Raw genomic sequence first — 6,971 nt, 5'->3', positions numbered from 1 at the left:
TGAGGGCAGGTTTCATGTCCACCAACTCTGTTGTAATAATAATAACAATGATGGTATTTGTTAAGCGCTTACTATGTGCAAAGCACTGTTCTAAGCGCTGTACTCTCCCAAGCAAAGTGCTTACCACGCAGTAGGTATTCAGTAAATACCATCATTTACTGTAGTGCTTGTCTTCACCCACTAGATAGTAAATTCCTTGTGGGCACGGAACAGCACTGTGTAGTGATTACAATATGGGCTTGGGAGTCAGAAAGTCATGGGTTCTAATCCAGGCTCTGCCACTTGTCTGCTGTGTGACCTTGGGCAAGTCACTTCACTTCTCTGAGCCTCAGTTCCCTCATCTGCAAAATGTGGATTGAGACTGTGAGCCCCACATGGGACAGAGACTGTGTCCAACCCAGTTTATATCCATCCCAGTGCTTAGTACAGTGCCTGGTACATAGTAAGTGCTTAACAAATGCCATCATCATTATTGGAGAAGTAGCGTGGCTTTGTGGAAGGAGTACGGGCTTGGAAATCAGAGGACATGGGTTCTAATCCTGGCTCTGCCACTTGTCTGCTTTGTGACCTTGGGCAAGCTGCCTAACATCTCTGTGCCTCAGTTACCTCTTCTGTAAAATGGGGATTAAAACTGTGAGCTCCACATGGGGCAACCTGATTACCTCGTACCTACCCCTGCACTTAGAATAGTGCTCGGCACATAGAAAGTGCTTAACAAATACCATAATTATCATTAATGTTATTATTAACTCTGCTATACTCTCCCAGGTGCTTGGTACACAGTACCAATAAATATGACTGATCAATTGATATTCACCTACGGATGCCTCCATGAAAGAATATTACTGATCAATTGATATTCACCTACGGATGCCTCCATGAAAGAGTAATCTGCACCCTATGCACCCCAAAATACTTTCTCTTGTTGCACAGCCGTGGTTAATATTTTAACTGTCTGGCTTTATTTTTGCTTTTTGCTTCCCGCTAACGCAATAACTTCAGCAGCCAGTATGAATGCTACAAAATTTGTTTTTATGTGCTCTCTGTGTTTTTGCCTGCCTCTGTATAGTCTTTATTTTCTCTACACTCTATCCTCTGCTCCCTGGGTCCTCTCCTACTCAACCGTAGCATCCCAGTTGGGATCACTGTCTAGGCAGGGCGTTGAAGACAGTATGTTCTGAAGCATGGGGACCTATAAGGAGAGGAGTCGATGATTCAGTATACTTCAAATGCATTAGCTTCACTCAAATCATTTTCTCCCCAAACATGTTTCCCAAAAAGAGGGCGTCAAAATAATAACAATAAAAATAATCTTCCCACTTCAACCCTTTATCAGTGTGATTATGCCTGAAAAAGAAATGGAAAACAGCTAGTCAAACCGCCTGACAGGTGGCAGGAAGAGTTCTTCACAATTAATGCCGTCTTCAGTCAGATTTCCAAACGGCATGCATATGTCAGCCCGGAATAAACACCTTAACTCTACTCATTCTGCCCACACAGCTTCACCATGGTTGGATTCAGAGTAAAATAACTCTGGAATTTTAAATCCAAAATTTGCATGAGGTACTGAACAGAAGAGAACCCCAGTGGGCTAAGCATGGGGAAAAATTCGGAGTTCATCAAGGAAGCAGCTTGGTCTAGTAGAGTCAGAAGGACCTGGATTCTAATCCCAGCTCTACCTCTTGTCTCCAGGCTGACCTTGGGCAAGTCACTCAACTTCTCTATGCCTCAGTTACCTTATCAGCAAAATGGGGATGAAGACTGTGAGCCCCGTGTGGGACATGGACTGTGTCCAACCTGATTAGCTTAGATCTACCCGAGTGCTTAGTATGGTGCCTGGAACATAGTAAGCGCTTAACAGATACCATTAAAAAAAACCTATGTTGGCCCCAAAGACTAGGAATAGGATGGGGAGACCCTCCTATGACCCCAACCAGAGCCTTTCCATCATGCGTGAAAACCCAGTTACACCACTGATCTAATTCAGTCTGCCACGGATGGAAGGTGCGTGAATCATTAGTTCATTGAGAGGTTCTCGTGAGAATTTTCCCACTACCAAGGTACCCCAGCTAGAGCCAAGCCACAAAAAGAGCCCGGGCTTTAGAGTCAGAGGTCACAGGTTCAAATCCCGGTTCTGCCAATTGTCAGCTGTGTGACTTTGGGCCAGTCACTTAACTTCTCTGGGCCTCAGTTACCTCATCTGTAAAATGGGGATTAAGACTGTGAGCCCCATGTGGGACAACCTGATCACCTTGTATCCCCCCAGTGCTTAGAACAGTGCTTTGCACATAGTAAGCACTTAACAAATACCATCATTATTTAAAAAAGCAGTGATGTCACTTCCTGTGTATTTCACCACTAGTCCAGTGCCGCAAGGTTGGAGAATCCCCAGGGTCTCGTTCCTCCTTCATTCTTTCTCACTTAATTTACACTAGAACTTGTACTTCCCACGCGCTTAGTACAGTGCTCTGCACACTGTAAGCGCTCAGTAAATACAATTGAATGAATGAATGACTGAACTAGAGATAGGGGATCTTTCCTGCTCATTCTTGGGATTGAGTCATTCAAATTCAGAGAGAAGAGACAGGGAAATGAATCTGAAATACCAAGGTGTGTCTAGTCGAGCTATTTTGTAGCCCTTCCCGGAGGTTCATTGTTCAACTTTCAATGAAGGGTCCCCACCTCTCATCAAAGAAGAGAACATGGGTTTTGGGGCGGGGGGAAATGGAGGAAGCTTGTTCACCTGAAGTGCTGCTCTCGTCTCCCACCCAACAGGTCTTTGGAACAGCCAAAGTCAGACCTCTGAATCCCTTAAGAACACATGTGTCACCTATCTGGGGATCACAATACCCCGTGCTAAGACTGAACTAAGTAAATCAATCGAGAAATCAATTAATGGTATTTTTGGAGTGGTTAAAGTGTGCAGAGCACTGTACTAAGCACTTGGGAAAGTACCATGGGACAGAGTTGGTAGACATGTTCCCTATCTGTAGTGAGTAAATTCAGGAATTACTCAGCCTTCTCTTCCCTTTCAGGGAAAAAAGTACTACTTGCCTCATTGGTTCTGCTTTTAGTAGTATTAGTAATAGTAGTAGTGGGGGCAGCAGTAGTATTCATTCATTCATTCATTCATTCATATTTACTGAGCGCTTACTGTGTGCAGAGCACTGTACTAAGCGCTTGGGAAGTACAAGTTGGCAACATATAGAGATGGTCCCTACCCAACAGTGGGCTCACAGTCTGGAAGCGGGAGGCAGAGAACAAAACAAAACGTATTAACAAAATAGAATAAATAGAATAAATATGTACAAATAAAATAAATAAATAAAGTAATAAATACATACAAATATATGTATATACCTATATACAGGTGTAGATTGACACCTAGCTACTTGTTCTGTTTCGTTGTCTGTCTCCCCCTTCCAGACAGTGAGCCCGCTTTTGAGTAGGGACCGTCTCCTTATGGTGCTGATTTGCACTTCCCATGCGCTTAGTCCAGTGCTCTGCGCACGGTAAGTGCTCAATTAAATGCTTACTGTTTGCAGAGTACTATACTAAGCTCTGGGAAAGAAGACAGGCTGGTGTTTGACATGATTCCTGTCCCTCAGGGGGATCACAATCTCAAAATATAAAAGGAGGAGAGGGGACTGGAGGCAGGCATATAAGGAGAGATGAAAAAGATCACTAGGAGAAGATGGAGACAGGAACAAAGCTCAGTAGGGTTTTGTGGCTAGAGGAGGAGGTTTTCAGTCATCTTGTGGTGCAGAGTCCTCAGTCACAATGGTGGCCACAGTGACCGCTACAGGAGCAACCACCACAGCCTTCCCAATGTTTAGTGGAGGCAGCTCTAAGCTGAAGCTGCTGTTTTCTGTTCTGCAGGGGAGTCTGAGGAGGATCAGAATGGGAGTTCCTTGGGAACGTGGGGGAGAGCTGCTGAGGGATCCCAGAGAGGTAGTGTGGTGAGTCGGTAGAGAAAGATGCCAAGGGTCCCTGGGAGCCACAGTAGTGGGGTAGTAAGTACCCAGAGGAGTTGTGCGGACACCTCTGGGGCAGTTCTGGCTGCAATCAGAAGTGGCTTAAGTCCCTGTGGGTGGCCCACGTTGCACGAAGCATGCTGGGAGCAGAGACCCCAGTGCTGCCGATGCTTCTCCTGGGGTTCACTCCTTTTTCTCCTCCTCCTCATCTTTTGGATAAGTTATGGAGCCCCGAGCTCATTACAGAACTTGAGTGAGGGAGGGTTGGGCCAGTCCAGAGGAGATTGTGATCCAGAGGAGAGTGTGATGGCAATAGCTCAGATCTCCTGGCCCCGGTTTGGGCTGTTTTTGCTTTCAGAGCCCTCAGAATGGAGCTGGGGGAGTTTCTCTGGGCCTGCCAATTTGGGGAGCTATCGACTGGGGGAAAGTCCATCTATGGGATCTCTAGAAGTATCAGCCACACACAATCTGAGGAGGAAGCTTTGAGAGATGGAAGTATCGTCTCCCTTTTAGACTCTGAGCCCGCTGTTGTGTAGGGACCGTCCCTATATGTTGCCAACTTGTACTTCCCAAGCGCTTAGTACAGTGCTCTGCACACAGTAAGCACTCAATAAATACGATTGAATGAATGAATGAATGGTCCCAGAAAGCAGATCTGCTCCTCAATGTGTCTCCTCCACTACTTCCGCCAGCCTTTGAAAGGGGGCCTACTCCAATCCTGGAAGCTCTACTGAGTGATTTGAGTGGGGTGGCCAAACCCCTCACACTGACTCTGCTTCATTCATTTATTCTCTGCATTTACCTGCCCCGGGTACTCTCAGACATCTTCCATGGCTTCTAGACTTCCTTCGGGGTCTATCAGGTGAGCCCGATGCTCTCTCTGGTCAGGTAAAACATTAGGTGCCTCAGGGTCAGAGGAGATTTAGGAGGGAGGAGTACTGAGTTGCCCCACAGCACTTATGTTCTCCTCTCAGGGTCGCACCTGGAGAGTTTCCAGTCCTCTACCAGTCTCGACTATGGGAGGGAGAGCCAAGCAGAGACATACCCATTGCATTCTTTGCTTGGACAGTGGCTAGTGAGTGGAAGGCAATCTGCTAAAAGTCAAAACTCAACCATGCTGGGCAGCAGTGGCACGGGAGACAGTCGAGGGAGGAGACTCAAAGTTTACTGCACAAGAGGCAGTGGTAAACCACTTCCTTATTTTTACCAAGAAAACTCCATGGATAATCAATCAATCAATCAATCAATCAATCAATCGTATTTATTGAGCACTTACTATGTGCAGAGCACTGAACTAAGCGCTTGGGAAGTACAAATTGGCAACATATAGAGACAGTCCCTACCCAACAGTGGGCTCACAGTCTAAAAGGGGGAGACAGAGAACAAAACCAAACATACTAACAAAATAAAATAAATAGAATAGATATGTACAAGTAAAATAAATAAATAGAGTAATAAATATGTACAAACATATATACATATATACAGGTGCTGTGGGGAAGGGAAGGAGGTAAGATGGGGGGGGGATGGAGAGGGGGACAACGGGGAGAGGAAGGAAGGGGCTCAGTCTGGGAAGGCCTCTTGGAGGAGGTGGATACACTACCAGAACAATTGCAGATGGAGAGCGGGGCGTTCTGGGAGAGATGTGTCTATGGTAAGTGTCCGAGAAGGCTTGACGGCAAAAAAGACAATATTTATGTACATATCTGTGATTTATTTATTCATGTTAATATCTATATTCCCCTCTAGACTGTAAGCTCGTTGTGGGCAGGGAAAGTGTATGCCAAATCTGTTATATTGTACTCTCCCAAATGCATAGTACAGTGCTCTACACAAGAGAGAGCTCCATCAATCAATTGTATTTATTGAGAACTCACTGTGTGCAGAGCACTGTACTAAACTCTTGGGAGAGTACAACATAACAATATAACAAAGTTAATAGATGAGTTCCCTGCCCACAATGAGCTTACAATTTAGAGGGAGAGACAGACATTAATATAAATAGCAAAGAAGCAGAGAAGCAGTGTGGCTCAGTGGAAAGAGCACGGGTTTAGGAGACAGAGGTCGTGGGTTCTAATACCGGCTCTGCCATTTGTCAGCTGTGTGACTCTGGGCAAGTTACTTAGCTTCTCTGTGCTTCAGTTACCTCATCTGTAAGATGGGGATTAAAGACTGTGAGCCTCACGTGGGACAACCTGATTACCTTGTATCTCCCTTAGCACTTAGAACAGTGCTTGGCACACAGTAAATGCTTAACAAATACCATCATCATTATTATTATTATTAAATAAATAAATTACAGATATGTACATAACGTCCCCCCTTCCTCCTCTGCCCTACCCCTTCCCCTCCCCACAGCACTTGTATATATTTCTACATATTTATTACTCTACTTATTTTATTTGTACATACTATATTTATTTTATTAATGTTGTGTATATAGCTATAATTCTATTTATTCTGATAGTATTGTCACCTGTTTACATGTTTTGTTTTGTTGTCTGTCTCCCCCTTCTAGACTGTGAGCCCGTTGTTGGGTAGGGACCGTCTCTATATGTTGCCAGTTTGTACTTCCCAAGTGCTTAGTACAGTGCTCTGCACACAGTAAGAGCTCAATAAATACGATTGAATGAATGAATGAATGCTGTGGGGCTGAGGGAGTGGTGACTGAAGAAAGAAAATAAGAGCGACACGGAAGGGAGCGATATTTCCACTTTCAGGAGCTCTGAAACTGGAAATAAATATCATCATCATCATCATCAATCGTATTTATTGAGCGCTTACTGTGTGCAGGGCACTGTACTAAGCGCTTGGGAAGTACAAGTTGGCAACATCTAGAGACAGTCCCTACCCAACAGTGGGCTCACAGTCTAAAAGGGGGAGAGTGATCAATCAATATGATCAATCGATTGAGTGGGTGGTTGGTTTAGTTCTGCAATGCTCTGGCTCATGACATTCTGAAGAGTCCGACTTTCCATTCCAAATGGGGAGAATTGA

At 44.9% G+C, this 6,971-nt stretch overlaps 1 non-coding gene across 1 annotated transcript; it reads left to right on the top strand.

Moving 5' to 3' along the window:
• Nucleotides 1–4,938: 4,938 nt before the first annotated feature.
• Nucleotides 4,939–5,076, top strand: LOC119926255. Its single transcript, XR_005450143.1, has one exon. It is a non-coding gene; the product is annotated as a small nucleolar RNA SNORA7 (small nucleolar RNA).
• Nucleotides 5,077–6,971: the final 1,895 nt, after the last annotated feature.

This window comes from Tachyglossus aculeatus, chromosome 3 (genome assembly GCF_015852505.1).
Source record: "Tachyglossus aculeatus isolate mTacAcu1 chromosome 3, mTacAcu1.pri, whole genome shotgun sequence".
In the NCBI taxonomy this organism is placed as follows: domain Eukaryota; kingdom Metazoa; phylum Chordata; class Mammalia; order Monotremata; family Tachyglossidae; genus Tachyglossus; species Tachyglossus aculeatus.
The sequence above is the reverse complement of the archived record's forward strand: the minus strand, read 5'-3'. Positions and strand labels throughout refer to the sequence as shown.